We start from the raw sequence: 24031 nt of genomic DNA, 5'->3' as shown, positions 1-24031 counted from the left end.
CTTCAGGCCCTGAGTCCTTGGTTCAACAAGCATCCAGTCACGCGTGAGACACTGGTCTTCAAACTTAGCCTTTCTGCCCCCTCACTTGGCTCAGAAGGTATGGAAGGAGGTAAACAATCAAGGTATTCTCTACTCCTTATAAAGTAACTCTGACAAATCTTCTACTAAATTCTAGCTTTCTGTTATACAGCCAGTGGGTACAGTCACTGGATCAATTTGGCCATTTTTTTCACAGCTATCATCTTGGTCTTGTCTCATCACCTCATGTTGAGTAGCAGCGGCCACTGGGTGGTTTTCCATGTCCTCTGGTATATTAGTTCTCTACTGTTGCTGTTAACAAATTACCATGAACTTGACCGCTTAAAACAGCACACACTTATTATATTAATATTATGGTTCATAAGATCAGAAGTTCAAATTGGGTCTCCCTGGGCTTAAATCAAGCTGTTGGTTGCAGTGTTGTGTTATTCCAGAGGCTCTATGGCAAAATCTCTTTTTTTTGATTTTCTAGTTTCTAGAACTACATTTCTTGACCTCATGGCCTTCTTCCACCTTCAAAACTAGGAATGGCCGAGCAAGTTTTTCTCTAGTAATATCACCTTGATACTGTTGCCTCTGCTTTCCTCTTTCATCTTAAAGGACCTTGGTAATTGCCTTGGACCCACTTTGATAAATCAGCAGGTAAGAGATAAATTGGGAGTTTGGAATTAACATGTAGTACAAGGAAACATATTCAGTGTCTTAAAATAACCTAAAATGGAAAAGAATCTAAAACAGATATATAGATGTGTGCATAACTGAATCACTTTGCTGTAACCCTGAAACTAGCACAATGTTATAAATTAACTACATTTTAGTTTTTTTTAAGTGGTTTTTAAAAAATGCCCTCCCTAGACACAGAGTTTAGAATTCTCAAATAGACGAGTGGCTAAAAATCCCCAAGCCAGAGCTTAAAGGGGTTTTCTTTCTAATTGTAATCATTCAGATTTCACATCTAAAGAATTAAAACAACAACAATAAAAAATACTGCAGTGATCAGTGGTGGCCTCGGGTTAGGACTAGAAGGGAGGGGACAAGCAGTGGGTGCACTTATAAAAAGGCAACCACGTGGGTTTCCATGTGGTCATTCCATCTGAACTGAGCAAGACTCAAGTGTTGAGTCCAATCCTGACTGCAGCAGTGATACACAAACCTATCTATGAGCTAAGATGGAACAAGACTAGGGTTAGACAGTGGTGATGGCTGCATGACATGGTGATACATTGAGGACCACTGAAGCATACACATTCAGTGATTACAGTGTTAAGAACTAAATATGTGTGTACACACTAAGTCACTTAAGTTGTGTCTGACTCTTTGCGACCCCATGGACTGTAGCCCACCAGGCTCCTTTGTTCACAGGATTCTCCAGGAAAAAATACTGAGGTGGGTTGCCATGCCCTCCTCTAGGGTATCTTCCTAACCCAGGGACTGAACCTCCATCTCTTGTGTCTTCTGCACTGGCAGGCAGGTTCTTTACCATTAGTGCCATCTGGGAAACACAAGAATTAAATATACACATAGATAAATAATGAACAAAAACAAAGCTAGAAAAAATCTAAATAAGACTGTGGATTCTGAGACTTCCACGATGGCCCAGTGGCTAAAACTCCACACTCTCAGTGCAGGGAACCTGGGTTCAATACCTGGTCAGGGAACTAGATCCCCACATGCCGCAACTAAGACCTGACACACCCAAATAAATAAGTAAATTTTAAATAAAGACTGTGGGTCCCAGCGATGTCAATATCCTGATTATAATACTGTAGATAGTTTTGCAAAATGTTATCACTGGGAAGAACCGGACAAAAGGCCCCCTAGGAGTTCTCTGTATTATTTCTTACACCTGCATGTGAATCTACATTTCCCATAAAAATGTCCATTTTTTAAATGGCTGTAGTTTTGCAAGACTGGTTTGTTGTATAATTTCCTAATAGTATCTGAAAATAGTGGAAAAAGAAATGCTTTTGGTTCATTAATCAGAAACATTTCCCAAATGTGAAATCCATCCTCTAGGGTTCAGAGATTCCACACTACCCCCAAGTGGTCAGTATTCTTTACTAACTACATATTTATATAGTCAGGGGGCTTCCAAGAAGTGATGTATCCTGAGAAGGCCTGAACTACATTTATTTGTTTTCAATCCACATTTCATCCCTAAGATACATTTCTTTTAGAGATCTGGAGATAAAAACAGCATTTATAAAAATTATCCTTCCCATCAGTTTTGCTGTGGGGGCAAAATAAACCATTTCATTCAAGTTCTCCAGCCAATTTTACTAAATTCAAATAAGGACACTGCACACATATGCATATATGGAAGTCCACAGAGACACTGGCAAACCTCAATAACTAGATCTACATATTCTTAATCCTAAAAAGTAACTGTTTTTCTGTCCTGTCTCCCTCTGTGCCCCCCTCCCCCAAAGTCTTAGTTAATGATAACCCAAGATAGTAATTCCACCCAATGAATTTGCTTCCTGGCCTTGACACTTCGTGTTATGACCAAACACATCTTATTGATCTGACATCCATGCAGGGCTCCTCATTCACAATAGAGTTGTGCTTTCTTAGCAAACACAAAATTTTCAAAGTACCCCCCCCACCTTAAGTGGCTATACAATTATTCCTACAGTAGTAGATGTTGGTTTATGAAACATTTTGGAAATTCTTTCTTACCGTTACCTTCAAGGCTTGTAGCATTTGTTTTTTTATCTATCCTAACTAGTGGGATTCTTTTTTCCCTTTAAGGAAAGGATTTGTTGACTGGGAACAGCTAACTAGAATTCACAGCTAAAGTTGGTCAATAATGTGGACAATGGAGCGTGTTAAAATTACTTTGTCATCTAAAATGCCCATAAAGCACTAAGAATGAATTTTTAAATATGTATGCTCCCAAGACTAGTTCTGAAGGCAGACTAAGAAGAATGTCTATTATGTTTCAGGCAACAATAGCAGTAGAATAAATGTACTATCAACCTCATGGAGATCTCTTAAGAAGACAACTGCTTGGATAAATAACTTCTAGCAAACACATAACATTAGGGGCATAAAAAGGGACCCAGGGCTCTCAACTTCTACCCCCAGCCCACCTACAAGATAATACTCTGTGAGCCCAGAAGGGGTAAAACTTTTAGAACTGTGAGACCTGTGATAGAATTGTTAGAACTACATGAACACAATTCCATAGGTTGTGACATAATTTATAGACTACTATAAAATTTTATTCAACACAGAAAATTAAAACAAAGCCCATGAGCACCTTGAGCACCATCTTGAATAGAAAACTACCATTCACAACCAGTCCAAATTTCTGAGTCAATTTTTTTTTTTAATCAGGCTTTTTACTATGTAGATGTAAGTCATTTTTAGGAAACATGTAAAGTGCCCGGGCTCAGGAAGGAGTTCAATAAATGGTAGCTATTATGATTATGCTTCCTATCACCCATGAGGGGCTGGGTGGAATTACTACCTCTGTTCTTAGAAGAGAGACTACAGCGGATCCTTGAACAATGTGGGTATCAGGGGTGCCAACCTTCTGCACAATAGAAAATCCTTGTACAACTTATAGTCAGCCCTCCATATACTTGTGTGTGTGGGTGTGTGCTCAGTTGTGTCCAGCTTTTTTCGACTCCATGGACTGCAGCCCACCAGGGTCCTCTGTCCTTGGAGTTTTCCAGGCAAGAATACTGGAGCAGGTTCCCATTTCCTTCTCCAGGGGATATTTCCAACCCAGGGATTGAACCCCAGTCTCCTGAGTCTCCTGCATTGGCAGGTAGATTCTTTACCACTGAACCACCTATCCATGGATTCAACCAACCATGGATCTATAAATATAGTGGCACTGTATCTACTACTGAAAAATATTGCATATAAGCAGACCCGCAGCAGAGCAATAACCTCAGATACGCAGATGACACCATCCTTACGGCAGAAAGCGAAGAGCAACGAAAGAGCCTCTTGATAAACCTAAGAGAGGAGAGTGAAAAAGCTGGCTTAAAACTCAGCATTCAAAAAATGAAGATCATGGCATCCAGTCCCAACACCTCACAGCAAATACAAGGGTAAACAATGGAAACAGTGACGGACTTTATTTTCTTGGCTCCAAAATCACTGCAGATGGTGGCTGCAGCCATGAAATTAAAAGATGCTTGCTCCTTGGAAGAAAAGCTGTGGCAAACCTAGACAGCGTATTAAAAAGCAGAGACATTACTTTGCCAACAAAGGTCCTTATAGTCAAAAGGTCCTTAGTCAAAGCTATGGTTTTTCCAGTAGTATAGTTTTTCATGTATGGATGTGAAAGTTGGACCATAAAGAAGGCTGAGCACTGAAGAACTGATGCTTTTGAACTGTGGTGCTGGAGAAGACTATTGAGAATCCCTTGGACAGCAAGGAAACCAAACCAGTCCATCCTAAAGGAAGTCAGTACTGAATATTCACTGGAAGAACTGATACTGAAGCTAAAGCTCCAATACTTTGGCCACCTGATGTGAAGACCCAACTCATTGGAAAAGACCCTGATGCTAGGAAAGACTGAAAGCAGGAAGAGAAGGGGTGGACAGAGGATGAGATGGTTGGATGGCATCACTGCCTCAATGGACATGAGTCTGAGAAAGCTCCAGGAGTTGGTGAAAGATAGGGAAGCCTGGCGCGCTGTAGTCCATGGGGTTTTGCAAAGTCAGACACAATGGAGTGACTGAACAACAACAGCAGATCAAACCAGTGTTGTTCCAGAGTCAACGGTATTCATGTCTAAGATTACCAAATTACTAAATCCTAACGTTGTTAGCATGGCTGAGTTTCACAAATTGTATATATTCATATAGAACTTGGTCTAATGTGTATTTTGTCACATAACACTTATTTTATATAATATAATGTAATACATATTACATATTTATATAATATCCATGTAATATACATGCTACAATTTATGTTTATATAATATGCTTATGTTGTATATGTTTATATTTTAAATATACATATTTATATGGTATTTATTTTTCTGTTATATTGTATATTTGTACTATATAATATTTTAAGTATATACTTATATAATTTATATGTACAGATTACTCACAATTTTCTACAAATGGAATTCACTTGAAGTCAATCATTTTTCCTAGTAATTTTTAAAACACTAAAAGAGGAAGAAACGAGAAGCCCAGGAACTCTTTGAAAACTTAACAAGACAAACACGATAAAGGGTGCTCGGCTTCTGCCATGTCTTCTACCTTCGTCTTTATTTCTTTTTTTGACAACCACCTTCCCTGCCCCCTATTTCAACTAGCCAATAAACCACAAGGCTTACAAAAACAGTCCTCAGAAAATACTGCTGGAATGGTCATCTGGACCCCAAACAACAGACATGGAAACAAGAACAAACCTCAGCTGCAGGTTCAATTAACACAGAAAACCACTGCCTAAGTTGGCACCACAGGGCTACCCCGGCGGTGCAGCAGTAAAGAATCTGCCTGTGAATGCAGGAGATGTAAGAGACTCGGGTTTGACCTCTGGGTCAGGAAGATCCCCTGGAAAAGGAAATGGCAACCCACTCCAGTATTCTTGCCTGGAGAATTCTGTGGACAGAGGAGCCTGACGGGCTACAGTCCATGGGGTCACAAGGAGTCATACATGACTGAGCACACACAAGCTCACACCACACGGCCAGAACTCAGCCCCCTACCCTGCCACTCCCTGCTTGATGGAGGGATCACCCAGTCGGCAGGTGCTCTCTGATGTACCTCAGCTAAAGAAAGCCTTTCAGCTCTATTTGAGTCACTAAATCGTTTTCTTCTGACACCATGAAAGTACTTATTCCATCATACAACTGAGAACATTTGTATTAGCAGGGGGAAAAAAATGATCATGTCATATCATATTGATAGCGGGTATTTATGATTTAGCAACATTACAACTATGAGTCCCTGAGTCCACAGGAAAAATAACTCCACCTAAGCCAGATCAGCAGTCTCAGACTCTCCCCATCAACACTCACCTGCTCCTCAGTCAGTCATTTTTGGTGTGCTCAAGTTTGCCCACAATAGTAGATGCCAATGATGTAAGAACTATACAGGAGAGAACTTGATTCTTCTCAATCATTTGGAAAGTGTACTTATGTACAAAGTACTTATGTACTTCAGGTTGCCTTTTGTTAGAGTACCACTAAAGCACCAGCATTCCACAGCCTGGGGGCAGCTCCTTTTCATACACAAAATTCCCATCATCTTCACGGGTTACACTTTGCAAATGGAAACAGCATCCAGAAAGCAGTAAGACAATGACCATAATTAACTCAAAAGGGGTACACTTGGGTAGATGTACCATCTGAGAAAACAATACATCTGTCCTCAGCATAATGAATCAAAGGGTATCAGCACACTGTAATCACAGCCTATGGCAAGGGATTAAGTGACTTTCCTGGAGTGAGACAAGATGGAGAACCTTGGCCCAGAATAGATAGATAGACAGATAGATTAAGAACTAACAAGAGACAAGAAGGTGAATATATTTTATTACTGGTTCTATTTTTGTTACTACACCAATAATCTTCCATGCCAGCGGTTCCTGCTTAGAAAAGGTAAATGAAGGGGAAACTCTTCTAAGAGCCAAGTTGACGGATTCCAATTTAAATGCTAACTGGGCACAGGAATGTTACCTCCTGGGTCCTTAGTGACTGAAAGTTGGGATCTAACTCAGCTCTAGTTCTCATTTTGAATGTCAAAACCCTTGCCTTGCTTGGTGTCAGCAGCTATTTAAAGAATCACCAAACTGTTCTTCATAATGGCTGTACTAGTTTGCATTCCCAAATGAAACAATGTATCCTATAATCAATAAAGATGCAAATACGTTATTTAAAAAATAAAGAATCATCAGGGGAATCAAACTAGTTTTGTTGTTGTTCAGTTGTTCAGTCATGTCTGACTCTGAAACCCCATGGACTGCAGCACATTAGGCTTCCCTGTCCTCTACTATCTTCTGGAGTTTGCTCAAACTCATGTCCATTGAGTCAGTGATGTCATCCAATCATCTCGTCCTCTGATATCCCCTTCTCCTCCTGCCTGCAATCTTTCCCAGCATCAGGGTCTTTTCCAATGAGTTGGACCTTCACATCAGGTGGCCAAAGTATTAGAGCTTCAGCTTCAGCATCAGTCCTTCCAATGAATATTCAGAGTTGATTTCCTTTAGGATTGACTGCTTTGATCTCCCTGCTGTCCAAAGGACTCTCAAGAGTCTTCTTACATCATTTTTCCAAAATCTTATCAATAGCGAACAGCATAGCCAAATCCCAGAGATAATGATGGGGGGAAATGTATCCTCTGAGGCTTTCAACAGGATATTACAACCTCAAGGAAGACTCCACAGCTCAGCCCTGAGTTACCAGTTACTCTACTGAGAGGAAGAATCCTGAGCTGTCTGTGGCTCCCTCTTACCTCCGGCGGCCTTTAGGTAGTAGAGCTCCGGCGATACCAGAACCTTGAGGAAGGATTCTCTTCGTCATTGAGAGGTAGGAAGAAACTCATGGTTAGGATGAGGTTTTGATAAACCTCTTCCCAAATAAATAGTCAAGGCCCCGTGATTCCCAAGTCCAAAGCAAAAGCCAAGTCCCAAAGTCAAAGCAAGAATACACTGCTCTGTAACAGCACAGTGAACACACATACATGTGTGTGCACATGTCAGTGCCCCTCTGTGTGCCAAGGCAATTAACTCAAGTTCCTTGGTCTGCCATTTATTGCTAAGGCTGTGGGCAGAGATCTCGGGTCATACAAAGACTAATGTCCACAGTTCTCTCTGCTAACACACCAGGGGCCAGGGAGCATGCTGAGGCCTTCACAATAACAAAGGGAGGAGTCACCAGCTGGGACAAAGGCCCATCTAAAAGGCAGGTTCCCAGTGTAGAGAAGTCCCTGGCAGACACATGGCTATCACACATAATACCTGTGGTGTGTTGAATAATGGCATCAGAAGGTATCGGATCCTAATCTCTGAAACCTATAAATGTGACCCCATATGGCAAAGACCTTGCTGATGTGACTGAGTTCTGGCTCTGAAAAGCAGAGATGATCCTGAATTATCCAGGTGGACCTAAATGCAATCACGTGCCATGCCATGCTCAGTTGCTTCAGTCATGTCTGACTCTTTTGACCCCATGGACTCTAGCCCTATCCCGCCAGGTGCCTCTATCCATGGGATTCTCCAGGCAAGAACACTGGAGTGGGTTGCCATGTCTTCCACCTAGGGATCTTTCCAACCCAGGAATTGAAACCATGTCTCTTGAGTCTCCTGCATGGCAGGTGGATTCTTTACTGCTGAGCCGCTGGGGAATCCCCAAATACAACCACAAGTACCCTTAAAAAGCAAAGCAGAGGAAGACTTGGCACAGACAGAAGAGGGGAAGGCAATGAGACATGGAGGCCAGAATGGAGTTATGCAGCCACAAGTTAAGGAAGACCGGCAACCCCAGATGCTGGAAGAGAGAGTTCTGAAGGGAGTGGGGCCCTGCCGACACCTAGACTTCTACCAACTGATGTCAACTTCAGACTTCCAGCCTCCAGAACTGACAGAATCAGTTTCTGATATTTGTGGTGATTTGTTATTGTGGCAGTTAAGTAACAATTAGCCAAGTTATCTAACAAGAATTTTCACAACTTAAAACTTCACTAAAGGTTATTTTAGGCTTGGAAATGTAATACTTCTTAATGAGTAATTACATGTGTCTGCATCAGAGACTACCTCCATGACCAAACCCGCTTGCCACTATCATGGCCCATGAAGTATATTGATAGGTCTGCTCAAACAAAACTGGCCCAGAGGATCTGCCTATCACAGGAGGCAAATATCCAACCTAGTTTTAACATGAAATCTCACTTCATCTTCCTCTTTGCTATATTTATATAGAAGTCATTCTGCCCATTCTAGGGGGTAAGGCAATCTTTCCAAGGATGGGCTGCAAGACCTGTGTTCCCTTTTTCTCTGGCTACAGCATTTCTAAGGCTAAGGCCATCTTCCAGAGAAAAGGGATGTGCTTTTTGTGGTCCCAGGGACCAGGCCTAACTGGAAGAAAACTCCAGAGCCCCCTGATGAACCAATAGCCACTCCAAAAGAAATCATTATCAGGAAAGGGATTTTGCTGAACTGGAAAAGAAGGCAGTGGACAAGGAAAGGGATCAATACCCTAGGAAGGGGAGAGGGAATCAGACATTGTGGATAGAAACCAACCACCTTGCTTATGAGGAACTTCCCAGAGATGGCAAGGTCTCATTATGAGAATGGACAGTAAACATCTCAGGGATAACTAGCAAGGACTTAGCCCCATGGAACTACTCCAAGCCAAGTGCAGGGAGGTGACCATGAAAATGACTCCTTGAAACCTAGCACTCTTGAGGGAGAGGGGTCTGGAAAGACCAAGATCTTAGGGGCATCACTAGAAAGAGAGGCCCACGTGGAGCTTGATTAGGACCAGGCAGAGGTTTTAATAGGAGGCAAAATGGAACATGATATCTAGGAGGGGAACTCTCAAGGAGATAAAGTGCTTACAACAAATGACATCAAATTTACGACTCTGCTTCCCTGCTCCAAAATTCAGGTTAATAGTGGATATGTGTGAGAAACTCTTTCCTGATTATTCCAAGTTAGACATGGAAAACTTTTTGTCGTGGGTTGAACTGTATCCCCCCAAAAGAGACACACTGAAGTCCTCACCCCAAGCACCTCATCACCAGACCATTTTAGAAATAGAGTCTTTACAGGGATAGTCAGATCAAACTGAGGTCATTGCGGTGGGCTCCAATCCAATAGGACTGGAGTTTTTTATAAAAGGGAGGATCTGGACACAGAGACTGACATGCCCAGAGGAAAGACAGCATGAAAAGACACAGGAGAACGCTACAAGAAGACGGGAGTGGCGTGACACATGTATAAGAAAGAAATCCCAGAGACTGCTGGCCACCACCACAAGCGAGAAGAGGCCCCTACAGGCTTTACAGGGACCGTGGCCCTACTGACACCTTGGTTTTGGTCTTTAGTTTTTAGAGTCATGAGACAATTCATGTCTATGGTTTTAAGCTGCCCAATCTGTTGGTTACAGCAGCCCTAGGAACCTGATATGCCTTGCTTTTCCAAATGTATAATATATGCCAAAATTTCTCAGACATGTTCAATTCCCACCCCATCCTCCAGCAATTCCCACACCACTCAGACACACTCACAGCCCTCTCTCAGGTGCTCGGGAAGGTCATGGTTCCAGAGGGTTAATCCCTTTAACGCACACTATCAACAGCTTTCAAGCTATTTTTTATTTTTTTAATGAAAACAAGCTCAACCCATCAACAAAGTGAAAAAGATGTTTCTCCCACATGCTTTTACTTTGATACAAAATTTATCTAAAACAATATTACATTATTACTGTTTGACAGCACCCCTTTCAAACCTGGCACCAGGAGAAAATAATCGACTCTATATGCTCTAAAGACAACAACAACAAAAAAGACACCAACCTGACAACAAATGACACTGTCTTCCTCCTGAGTCTCTCAGGAAAAGACACCTCATATATTAGAAGTTTTAATTTCAGTTTCTCATAAAACAGACAGCCAATGCCAAAGACAAAGGACACAAAAAAATATCAACTAAACATACACAAATATCTGTCATGATCCTTGGGATATTTTTAATTTTTTGCATAATGGCTCAAAAAATAATTACATTAGATATATACAGCTAGAGATATAGTTATATGTAAAGCAATAAATAAGAATACTTCACTAGGAAAAAAAAAAAACCTTAGTCTCTGACACAGAACACACAATTTTGAAGGTCAGAGACAGGAATCTTCAGACAACTCACTCACTTAGGCTGAGTTATGTTTGTTCAGTAACTAAGATAAGGCTCTGTTCAGATTGTGTTAAGCTGTATGTAGCAGGAATCTGACTTGATTGCCTTCACAAATTAGGGTTTATTTTTCTTATAGAGGCAGAAATCAGAAGCAGGCCAACCATGGCGGAACCAGATGCTCAAAGAAATCACCAGTGATTCAGGCTTCATCTAATCCCCTGCTCTTCCATCTTCAGCAAGTGGCCTTGTCCTCATGGTCACATGATGACTTCCTTCTAGGCAGCAGGAGAAAGGAGAAGCGTGTGTGTGCTCAGTCGTATCCAACTCTTTGCTACCCCATGGGCTGTAGCCTGCCAGGCTGTTCTGTCCAATGGATTCTCCAGGCAAGAATACTGGAGTGGGTTGCCATCTCCTCCTCTAGAGGATCTTCCCAACCCAGGTATGGAATCCGAGTCTCCTGTGTCTCCTGCATTGGCAGACAGGTTCTTTATGACCAAGCCACCTGGGAAGCCCCCATAGAAAGGAAAGAGGAAAGGCTAGAGGTAAATGATGTGTACCAACTGAATCTGTCCATTTGTCAGGAAAAGAATAGTTTTCCTGGACTTGTGTCTAACTGCCCAGAGGAGTCACTCTTATTTCTAAAAAAGCCTGGAAAATCTAGTTTTACACCGCTCCATTATTGCCCAAACCAGTGCTAGTAGGGAACATGAAGGAGAGTGATATTCAGTTCAGTTCAGTTCAGTTCAGTCACTCAGTCGTGTATGACTCTTTGTGACCCCACGAATTGCAGCACGCCAGGCCTCCCTGTCCATCACCAACTCCTGGAGATCACTCAGACTCACATCCATCGAGTCAGTGATGCCATCCAGCCATCTCATCCTCTGTCGTCCCCTTCTCCTTCTGCCCCCCATCCCTCCCAGCATCAGAGTCTTTTCCAATGAGTCAATTCTTTGCATGAGGTGGCCAAAGTACTGGAGTTTCAGCTTTAGCATCATTCCTTCCAAAGAAATCCCAGGGCTGATCTTCAGAATGGACTGGTTGGATCTCCTTGCAGTCCAAGGGACTCTCAAGAGTCTTCTCCAACACCACAGTTCAAAAGCATCAATTCTTCAGCGCTCAGCTTTCTTCACAGTCCAACTCTCACATCCATACGTGACCACAGGAAAAACCATAGCCTTGACTAGATGGACTTTTGTTGGCAAAGTAATGTCTCTGCTTTTCAATATGCTATCTAGGTTGGTCATAACTTACCTTCCAAGGAGTAAGCGTCTTTTAATTTCATGGCTGCAGTCACCATCTGCAGTGATTTTGGAGTGCCCAAAAATAAAGTCTGACACTGTTTCCACTGTTTTCTCAGTGGCCACAGGACTGGAAAAGGTCAGTTTTCATTCCAATCCCAAAGAATGATATTAAGGAGAGGGAAATTTAGCAGAATCCGCCATGAAGTATGAGGAAGAAAAACCCAAAATGCTATCTCTCTCTTAAATCATAAAATCTCTCCTAGTTTTAAGATACAGTTAAATTAGTATATACCATCATCTAATCTTATGATGCAAGGTAAAACCACCTAACCTGCAATATAAATGGCTTTAAACAGTTTTTTTTTTTTTTTATTTAACAGTTCCAGGCTGGAAATAAGCAAGAATTTGACAAAATTAGGATGTATGTACAAGAATGTTAAATTCAGCATCACTGTTTATAAAAGTTCAAAGCTTCGAAGTTCAAGCAACTTTTTTTTTGGCTGTGCCATGAAGCATGCAGGATCTCAGTTCCATGACCAGGGATCAAACCTATGTCCCCTGCAGTGGAAGCACAGAATCTTAACCACTGGGGAGTCCCAAAAATTCAAACAACTTTATATAACCATCAATATAGAATTTTTTTAATTTATGGTACGACCATATGCTGAGAAATCTAAGCAGCTGTTTAAAAATGAGGTAGAATTAAATGTTGACATGGACAATGTTCCAATTTTGGACAATGTTCCAATACTGACTGTGAAGTGATAAAGCAAATCAGATTCCATTTACCTGAACACTTGTGTGTGCACATACCTATTGATGTCATTGCATAAAAGAATGAATATAATATACATACCCATTGTTGAGGCCAGGTGAACAAGGGGAAGAACTAGGAATGGTGTTTGCAGGACAAGAGAACTTACATTTTGCTCTTTATATACCTGTATTCTCTGATATTTAAAAAAATAAAAGTGCATTTATCTATTACTTGTGTAACTCTAAAATAATAAAATCAGAAAAGATTAATTTATACTGTTTTGTGCAACATAAAACTTCAGTGCTCTGGACAAGAAGATCCAGTCCCACTTTTGTTACAATATTTTTTTTTTGACCACTGGGCTTGTGGGGTCTTAGGTCCCAATGGCACCCCACTCCAGTACTCTTGCCTGGAAAATCCCATGAATGGAGGAGCCTGGTGGGCTGCAGTCCATGGGGTCGCTAAGAGTCGGACACGACTGAGCGACTTCACTTTCACTTTTCACTTTGATGCATTGGAGAAGGCAATGGCAACCCACTCCAGTGTTCTTGCCTGGAGAATCCCAGGGACAGGGGAGCCTGCTGGGCTGCCATCTATGGGATCGCACAGAGTCGGACACGACTGAAGCGACTTAGCAGCAGCAGCAGCAGCAGTTCCCTGACCAAAGATTGAACCTGGGGGCTTAGCCGTGAAAGCACAGGCTCCTAACCACTGGCCCACCAGGGAATTCCCTGGCACAATGTTCTAAGTGCAATTCTTTCATTTGTAGAAATAGGAGAGATTGTGTATCGATTTATAGGACTTTTTTGAGAAACAAATGAGATGAAGAATATATAAGTTCTTTGAAAAAAATGGAACATCCCCTAGAAAGACAGATGTAAGATGTCATTATTACACCCTAAAACTTTCCAGAATTCATTTATTCATTCAATAAGTCTTTTTTCTTTAAGGGAATGCCACTGTTCTACACACTAGGGTAAGATATCAACACCAGTGGAGATGGATGGAAAAAAGATGGAAATTTTGATAAGAAAAGACATACCATCAAGTATGTGTGTCAAGACAAAATTAAGTTTGTCTCTGATTGCCATAAAATGATTACCCAAAGATAGCTTTGTGATGATTTATTAGTTCTCTCCCAAGTGACATTTATTACTCTTGAGCTACCATCAGATCCACACTCTCTGCGTGAGTAGTAGTGGATTAGACACCATCATTATCATAAAATTATTTTTTAAGTTATTGATATGGTAATAAAGCAAAACAACAGAACAAGATATCAAACTGTGGGGAGGCGATGTCTATTTTTTACTAGACATATATTTGCATACCCTAATTTTTATGAGCACTGAATTAAATGAAATGACAACAAAGTAACAATGAGCTAAAATCAAGAAAATATAGGTGACTTTTCCTAATTAACCTAAATCCCTAAACCTCAGCCCAAAGTCAAAACATTTTCTCTCTAGACTTACAGTCAACAACTTGCTCATAGCTAAGAAAAACAAATGACTAAGACAATATTGGTTAAAGTTTCCTTTTAAGACAGCTGTCCTTTTAAGTCAACCTGTCTTCCGAACATCACAGAGTCAGTCCCAGAAATGGAGTTAAAGATAAACAGGCCCCCAGAGTGAGGTACAGAGGAGTAAGTTTGACCTCTACCATCAGATGCCTGAACCTGATGCGGCCAACCAGATCAGAGGAGGGCTTAAGGTGCAGACCCTTGTCCACAACAATCATGGACTGTGGGAAGGAGCAGAGAAAAGCCAGGCAGGGGACAGGAGAGTAGGGGCAGGTCCCGCCATCCATTCACTCCCGCCACCACCAGCATCACCAGAGGATGAAGGGGTGTATGATATTGTTTCGTCCTTGCAATGGTCCCACATTGTCCCCCTAGATGAGACGAATAATGGTTTAACAGCAAATTGGGAAGGAACAGGAAAAATCTGATAGAATCCAGGTTCTCTCCCCACTCTGTTTCATCTCTAGCCCCAACTACTAGGTGAGTGCTGGGGAGTTATGGGCACCCCTGTCCACACCTATTCTCAGCTGCTACCCCAGTGGCATCTCCGGCTGGGGATAACCTAAATCACCTAGTTTCTTTCTTCTCACTCTTCGTCTATTCCACACTTTTCTGATTTGCTCCCCTCATTTTTCTCCCATAAATGTCCTTGCACTTTGAAGAAGTGTTGAAGAACTTATGGTTGCCAAAGGGGAGAGTGGGGGAAGGGAGGGTATAAATTAGGAGTACCATACGTACTACTATATATAAAATAAACAGCAAGACCTACTGTATAGCACAGGGAACTATATCCCTTATCTTGTAATAACCTGTAACAGAAAAAAAAAAAAAAAAAAATTTGAATCACTTTTTTGTTCACCTAAAACTAACACAACATTGTAAAGTAACTACTTCAATTTTTAAATGGTTTAAGAAGAAGAAGAAGGAGAAATGTTGAAGAGGAGAAAAGACGACTTTGAGGAAAGGATGGTGATGAGCAGGGTCATGAGATTTACAGGGTTGAAGTTAGCCTTTTCCTATTTTCTGGTTTATTTTCCTATTTCAACAGACTTTACCTTGAGTAAGTATACCGTTACACCCAATGTGAGGCTCATGGAATGCAATGGGAAGGCGAGGAGGGCTGGCGAGGACATCTAGAATCTGCCTTCGAAGCCACTTTCCTGGCAAGCGTGTGCCCGCTTGCCCCAGATGGGCTCACTCTCTATCTTCCCAACAAGTTCATTGCTTCAACAGTGGGACTCGGACAGAGCATTTTTTTACACTAGATGTGTGCACATGTTTTGGAAGAGAGGGTGTTGAGTGTAACCCTGGAAAACCTGGGCCCTCATCTGATTCAGAAACAGATAGTGCTCATTAAGACCACCACAACAAATTGGCACACCCAGAAAGAAAGGGAGCATCACAAGTCGCTCTCAGCCTTGGGACTGTGATCAGAATGATGGAACCATAGATGAGAGAGCCAAAGAGGGCCTTGAGGTCACCATCCAGTGCCCACCCTTCCCCGTCCCCCTCTGCACAGGCGAGGCTTCCCACTGAGGCCTCCAGACTCCTGAAGCGTTCATCTTCACCGAAGCCAAAGAAGCACATAATTGCGTCCATCCATCAAAGGGTCAATGATCCTTTACAGGTAACAATAAAGTTTCCAAATCTAGTCCCTGGGAACCTTCAGTACAGTGAATAAAACCATGAGGCACTGCATCACTTTGTTTATTGCTTTTTTCATAGCTCATACTGGCATCTGTTCAGCCCAGGATTATTTAAGGCCTAATGTTCATGGCGCTGGAGTGTACAGTGAAATAAATGGGGTTTCAGCTAATTAAATGCTGGCGCAGCTGAGGTGTTTGAAAAATCTCAAAATCCATCTATTACCAGTGGGTCCCAGAGCCAAGAGCTGCTGCTTCTACATGACACAATAAAAGAGATGCTGTGTAAATTTTAAATATTTTATTGAACATAAATAATTAGAATATTTAGTTATTTTCTAAGGCAGAACTATCTAGCAGCTAATGTGCAGAAAGCACTGCAGATGTTCACAAATGGCAGAAATGCCAATTTGCTTTTAAGTTCCTTTTAAGCAATTTTTTACTCTAAAGAAGTAAACATTTATAACTGTGAATAAATCGTTTGTGGTTTGGGCAAATGTTTAGGAATATTCAATAAAGCATCCATATAAATATTCAGTTATGGAGATAATTTGATTTAAATAGATGATACTTTCAATAAATAAACATTGTTCAACATGAATAAACATTTTAAACAACCAGCAAGCATCAAAACCCAGCTGATGTTTCATGCAAATCTTCAGAAAACATTTTATTTAGCATTTCTCCTTATATACACCACACATTGTCAATGATTCTTTCAGATGCCTCATTATAAGGAACATTTGCATGAAAGCAGCACCTTCTTTCAAGAGAATTCATCTTTTACAGCACCATCCTTTTCTTACACTCTTCTCTTTGCAAAATCACCGTGTCACACAGTTCAGTTCAGTTCAGTCGCTCAGTCGTGTCCGACTCTTTGTGACCGCATGAACCGCAGCACGCCAGGCCTCCCTGTCCATCACCAACTCCCAGAGTCCACCCAAACCCACGTCCACTGTGTCGGTGATGCCATCCAACCATCTCATCCTCTGTCGTCCCCTTCTCCTCCTGCCCCCAATCTTTCCCAGCATCAGCCGTGTCACACAGCTGGAGTGTTATGTGGCACAACCACAGGAACCAGACTGCTTGGACTACAGACTTTCTCTGCCATTTATGACTCTGTGACCCTGGGCAATTTAATCTTGCTTATCCTCTGTATCATCATATTTTAAATGGAAACCATAATACCCTCCTCAGAGGAATGAGGGTTAAATAAGATCATATTAAGTAAAATGCCCAACAAACACTCTATAAACTTATGTGCTATCACTTTATACGATATTGTAGAAATCGAACGTTCTCTCTGAATCATTTAAAACAGACTGTGTGCCCAGCGTTTGAACCTGCAACTACGTTCCTATGCTGCTGTTGAGAATGCAGATCGGTACAACATTCTTGGAGAGCAATTTGGCAATAGCTATCAAAATTTGAAATGCACATTTTCTTTGAGCCGTTAACTCTGCTCCTAGAAATTTACTTATCACTAGTTAGCAAATGTATCACCAGAGGTCCCAGGATGTTCACTGCTGCATTTTTGTAAGAACGAAACAAAGGAGCAACTGTAATGTCCACCAATAGATAATTAAGTTATCAGGAATGTCCACTTATGAGGTTTGCCACAATGCAAATTTTACCTTTGTACATTTGATTAGTATTGTATTTCTTCCAGTGAGGAGAGAAGAAGTTTCCTTCCAGGGACTTCCCTGGCACTCCAGTCGTTAAAGACTCTGCACTCTCATTGCAGGGGTAACAGGTTTGATCCCCAGTCAGGGAACGAAGATCCCATATGTATGACACTGTATGATGCAGGCAAACAAAGTTTCCTTCCATAGGAGAGAGCCCCATGTGTGATACACTGCTGACCTCTCTCTGTCCAAAGATGCACTCAACCCAAGGAGGTAGAGTAACTCATGCGACTGGGAAGTCTGAGAAGAGTAACTGGGCATGCTGTGCTCAGCATCCCCTTTTTATCACAGCGGACGAACAGGAGCTCTCTCCTGATCCCCCACCCCACCCCACCAGTGTCCTACCAGGGACGCCTACTCCAGCATAGCCCTTCCTGTCACTGGCTGGGTACAGCTGGGTTTAAACATGGATTCTGCCAACCTCTATAATTTCTATGACAGTGTAAGTGCTATGAGGGCAGGAACCTGGCCTGTCTGGTTCATGGCTGCATCTGAGATTAGAATTGGACCTGGTAGAGGGATGTCCCTCAACATGTCTGCAATGTGATCGGCCTGGCTCTTCTTCACAGACTTCATGCACACTGTACTTTCTAATCAGGATGCCTTTCTGCTTCACCTGTCACCAACTTTGCCATGTGACTCTGGATGGATCACATAACTACCTGGAGCTTCAGTCTTCATACGTAGAAAATGACCATTAGATGATCTTTCAGGTCCCTTTCAGGTACAAAAATCATATCTCTCTGCCTTATCCCACTCATTTGATGACTTCCAACAATGAAGCCAAAATGCACCAGCTCAGAGGAAGGCACTGACACAGTGCCCTCGGGTTCTTACCTTACAACTGAGCCGCTTAAGACACAGCCTCTGGAAACACATTGAATACAAAAGTAAAGCCTCCCACACTCAATAAATCCTTGTTGAATTTCAGCATGAGACCAGAGAGAGAGGTATTGATGCTGGAGCTGTAAAGTACTTCAAAAAAAGACAGTCCTAGCCCATTCTTTGCCCTCTTGGGTGTTCACATCCTTTCTTAGCTGTCACCCAGCCCAGTCAGATAAATATATCTCTTTTTATCTTTCCACATACATCAACCCCTTTCTTTCCTGAATCATTTTTGTTGCTTTTCTCAGAATCTTCCCCACTCTGTCTCTGACTTTCCAATATTTAATGTCAGGGCCATTCACAGGGTAGGAGTAGGGGGACCACAGAACCAGTAGAAGGGGTGGAGCCACACAGACAAGTAACAGTGAGGCAGCCACACTCCCTGAGCATCTGCTGTGCCCTGAAGGCTGCAGGACACTCAGGACACCCATCTGAAGGCTGCCAGATGTGCACAGCCGGCCACTGCCAATGACGTGGATTTGAGGGCCTGAAGTACAGTCTCCTACTCACAAACGGCTAGCCGTGGCTCAAACCCCAGCTTCATCACTAAGTGTGTGTGACCTTGCACGACTGTTCCACTCCTCAGTTTCCTTGTTTAGAAATAAGGATGACCTAAGTGAAGTAGGTCAGAGAAAAATGTCACATGACATTGCTTATATGCAGAACTTCAAAAGATGATGAACTTATTCACAAAACAGAATTTATTTACAATGAACTTATTTACAAAACAAACAAACTCACAGACTGAGAGAATGAATTGATGGTTGGAGGGGAATGGTGGGGAGGGGTAGATTGGGAGTTTGGGATGGACATGTATACAGAGATATATTTAAAATAGATATCCAACAAGGACCTACTGTATAGCACAGGGAACTCTGCTCAATATTCTGTAATAACCTAAATGGGAAAAGAATCTTTAAAAGAATTGTCAGAGGAGTGTGTAATTTCCTCAGTTCTGTGTCATTGAGACAAAAATTTGAAGGGTAGGATGGACCAGTGTTACAGCTCAGTTTTATTTAGAAAGTAAAGGAAAACACATTCTGGAGGCGTGCGGGCATGCCGACCCAAAAGACGCAAAGAGGAGAGAGGTCCACGGCCCAATTTTGGCTCCTCTTTTTATATGTTTTTTCTCCTCCCCCTGGGCCTGCCCTGTGTAAACTGGGCTAGCCAGGAGTGCTGTCTGTTTTACCTGAGGTCCTCACTCTGGTCCTAGAACCTTCGTTTGTTCTATTTTCACGGGTTGTTCCCTTCCTTGTCTTTTAGCCACAGCCATTCTGGACTTCTTTTTGTATTCTAACTACCTAACATTCCCCTCTGAAGAGATAGCAGGCCCAATTCTTTGGGAATAGGGACATCAAGGTACTCTTTGGCTACTTCCTGCTGAACTGGGTTGGCGAGGGGCACTGGGCCTTCCCTCTTGCTAGTCTCAAGCCTCAGAATTCTTATAGTGGTGTCCATCCAAGGGTGAGTGATATTTTCTGTGGTCAGCTGTAGTTTTATATATCCTTGTTGAACCTGCACTGCATTTTGTAGCTTGTTGACCTGGGCAGAGACAAAACAGGTCAGACAATTGATAATACATGGGACAATCATAAGCAGCATCAATATGGTGATGACAGGGTCTAGTAGGGGCATTAGCCAACTCCAAATTTCCCATCACCAGGAGGATCCCCCAAAGAGAGACTGTGGCCACCTCGAGAACTCTCCAGCTTGTTTTTTGAGATCCCATAGGGTCTGAATGTTTTTCTAGAGGACTGTGAGGCTTTCTTTAACTTCAGTTCAGTTCAGTCGTTCAGTCGTGTCCGACTCTTTGCGACCCCGTGAATCACAGCACGCCAGGCCTCCCTGTCCATCACCAACTCCCGGAGTCCACTCAGACTCACGTCCATCAAGTCAGTGATGCCATCCAGCCATCTCATCCACTGTCATCCCCTTTTCCTCCTGCCCCCAATCCCTCCCAGCATCAGGGTCTTTTCCAATGAGTCAACTCTTCGCATGAGGTGGCCAAAGTACTGGAGTTTCAGCTTTAGCATCATTCCTTCCAAAGAAATCCCAGGGCTGATCTCCTTTAGAATGGACTGGCTGGATCTCCTTGCAGTCCAAGGGACTCTCAAGAGTCTTCTCCAATACCACAGTTCAAAAGCATCAATTCTTCAGCACTCAGCTTTCTTCACAGTCCAACTCTCACATCCATACGTGACCACTGGAAAAACCATAGCCTTGACTAGCCAGACCTTTGTTGGCAAAGTAATGTCTCTGCTTTTCAATATGCTATCTAGGTTGGTCATAACTTTTCTTCCAAGGAGTAAGCGTCTTTTAATTTCATGGCTGCAGTCACCATCTGCAGTGAATTTGGAGCCCAAAAAAATAAAGTCAGCACTGTTTCCACTGTTTCCCCATCTATTTGCCATGAAGTGATGGGACCAGATGCCATGATCTTCGTTTTCTGAATGTTGAGCTTTAAGCCAACTTTTTCACTCTCCTCTTTCACTTTCATCAAGAGGCTTTTGAGTTCCTCTTCACTTTCTGCCATAAGGGTGGTGTCATCTGCATATCTGAGGTTATTGATATTTCTCCTGGAAATCTTGATTCCAGCTTGTGCTTCTTCCAGCCCAGCGTTTCTCATGATGTACTCTGCATATAAGTTAAATAAGCAGGGTGACAATATACAGCCTTGACGTACTCCTTTTCCTATTTGGAACCGGTCTGTTGTTCCATGTCCAGTTCTAACTGCTGCTTCCTGAGGTGCATATAGGTTTCTCAAGAGGCAGGTCAGGTGGTCTGGTATTCCCATCTCTTTCAGAATTTTCCACAGTTTATTGTGATCCACACAGTCAAAGGCTTTGGCATAGTCAATAAAGCAGAAATAGATGTTTTTCTGGAACTCTCTTGCTTTTTTGATGATCCAGTGGATCTTGGCAATTTGATCTCTGGTTCCTCTGCCTTTTCTAAAACCAGCTTGACTATCTGGAAGTTCACGGTTCACATATTGCTGAAGCCTGGCTTGGAGAATTGTGAGCATTGCTTTACTAGCGTGTGAGATGAGTACAATTGTGCAGTAGTTTGAGCATTCTTTGGCATTGCCTTTCTTTGGGGTTGGAATGAAAACTGACCTTTTCCAGTCCTGTGGCCACTGTTGAGTTTTCCAAATTTGCTGGCATATTGAGTGCAGCACTTTCACAGCATCATCTTTCAGGATTTGAAATAGCTCCACTGGAATTCCATCACCTCCACTAGCTTTGTTCATAGTGATGCTTCCTAAGGCCCACTTGACTTCACATTCCAGGATGTCTGGCTCTAGGTGAGTGATCATACCATCGTGATTATCTTGGTCATGAAGATCTTTTTTGTACTTAACTGGATGTATTTACCCAGAAACAACATGTCTCACTCAAGATGGCTCAAGTCCCTCCTTGTTCAGGGATCAGGAGATCTATCTCCTATCTGTTTTGGAGTACAACCCCTACCAAGGCTCTTTAGAGCTCTCCTGAGAAATTTTATCCCCAGAAACTTAATTTTGGGGATGTCCATTAGAACAGCACTCATTTGTAGTCCTGAATGGGTATCTGAGATCTCCCAGGGGCTCACAGGTGTATTGAGTGTCCTCTTCTGTTTTCTTTCATGGCTTGACTCATGAGTAGTGAATCCAGGAGTCATGTCCTGATACCTTGACTGTGGTGGGGATAGAAAGTATTACAGGGTAGGGGCCCTTCCATGTAGGCCAGAGTTGAGCCTTTGGGGACCCATCTTTCCAGACTTTAATTAGAACTTGAGTCCCTGGAGCATATAGTGGTGACTCTTCAGAATCTTTTGGGTCCTGGTTGACTCCCCACAAGCATATATCCTATTGGAATTGCCCAATGGCCACAGTATAAGACTGGAGGGTCTGAGCCTCTGGATCTAGGAAGAGGTCATTGACATAAACAAAAGGTCTCCCATATAGCATCTCATAAGGACTAAGACCAACCTGTTCCTTGGGGACAATACAGGTGCAGAGGAGAGCTATTGGTAAAGCCTCCTTCATCCCAGGAGGTCTCCTGGGTTATCTTTTTATTGCTGATTTTAAGAATTGGTTGGTTCTTTCCACTTTTCCTGAAGACTGAGGCTTCCAGGCACAATGGAGATAATAAGCAATGACCAATGCTTTAGAGACCCCTTGGGTGACCTTAGAAGGAAATGATGTCCCATTGTCACTTTGTAATGACCTGCGCAGACCAAATCTCAGAATGATTTCATGGAGCAGTTTTTTTATCACCTTCTCAGGTTTCTCAGTCCAAGTGGAAAAGCCTTCAATCCATCCTGTAAATGTATCTATCATGACTAATAGGTATTTATACCCTTGAGAAACTGGCTTCTGGGTGAAGTCCATCTGCCAGTCCTCTTCTGGGTGGGTCCCACATCGTTGCACAGGCTAGGCCAGCTGGGATCTTCGAGCTCCTTGGGGGTTGTTTAATTGGCAAGTGGGACATGAGGAAACCACTTGCCTTATAGTCGTTTGGAGGCCTTTTCCTCTGAAGGATCTTTCTAGTAACCTTTGGAGGGCCTTTTCCCCTAAATGAGTCGTGGCATGTAAGGAATTAACTAACTTCCATTGGAGGTTCCCAGGCAAAAAAAGGAGTCCCTCCTTTTGGAACCACCCCATATGATTTTCTTGAAAGCCCCTCACTCTTAGCTTTAAGAGTCTCACCTTCAGTATAGAAGGAGTTTCTGGCAAATTAGTCTGTGGAACTAAGGTGACAACCCCTATATTAGATCATTGCTCTGTAATGCTGCTCCCTTAGCTGCCTGATTGTCTGCTTGGTTCCCTCATGCAACTTCCGTGCTCCCTTTTTGGTGTCCTTTACAGTGGGAGACTGAAACCTCAGCAGGCAGATGGACTGCTTCCAAGAGCCTAAGGATTTGATCACCATATTTGATTAGGGACCCTCGGGTGGATAAGTGGCCTCTTTCTTTCCAAATAGCAGCATGTGCATGTAGCACCAGAAAAGCATACTTGGAGTCAGTGTAAATGGCTACTCTTTTTCCTTTTCCCAGCTCTAAATCTCAAGTCAGGGCTATGAGCTCAGCAAATTGGGCTGAAGTACCTGGTAGCAAAGGTTTAGCCTCTATGGTCTCAAAATTGGAGACTCCTGCATATCTGGCTCTTCTTTTTCCATCCAAAACAAAGCTGCTTCCATCAGTGTACCAGATTTCCTCAGGACTGGTCAGAGGATCTTCTGACAATCCCTCTCGGGGTTTTGTCCAGTGGTCCAAGGTTTCTAGGCAAGAGTGAAAGGGGAGAGAGCCCTCCGGGGTAGGCAGGAGGGTGGCTGGGTTAAGAACCTCACAAGGGGATATACTGAAGCCTGGATTTTCCATCAGCACTACTTGATATCTGAGGATTCTTTGATCAGACATCCAAAAATGACCCTCCCATTTAGGAGTTC

This window comes from Bos mutus, chromosome 10, assembly GCF_027580195.1.
Source record: "Bos mutus isolate GX-2022 chromosome 10, NWIPB_WYAK_1.1, whole genome shotgun sequence".
Taxonomy (NCBI): domain Eukaryota; kingdom Metazoa; phylum Chordata; class Mammalia; order Artiodactyla; family Bovidae; genus Bos; species Bos mutus.
Note: the sequence above shows the minus strand (reverse complement) of the source record.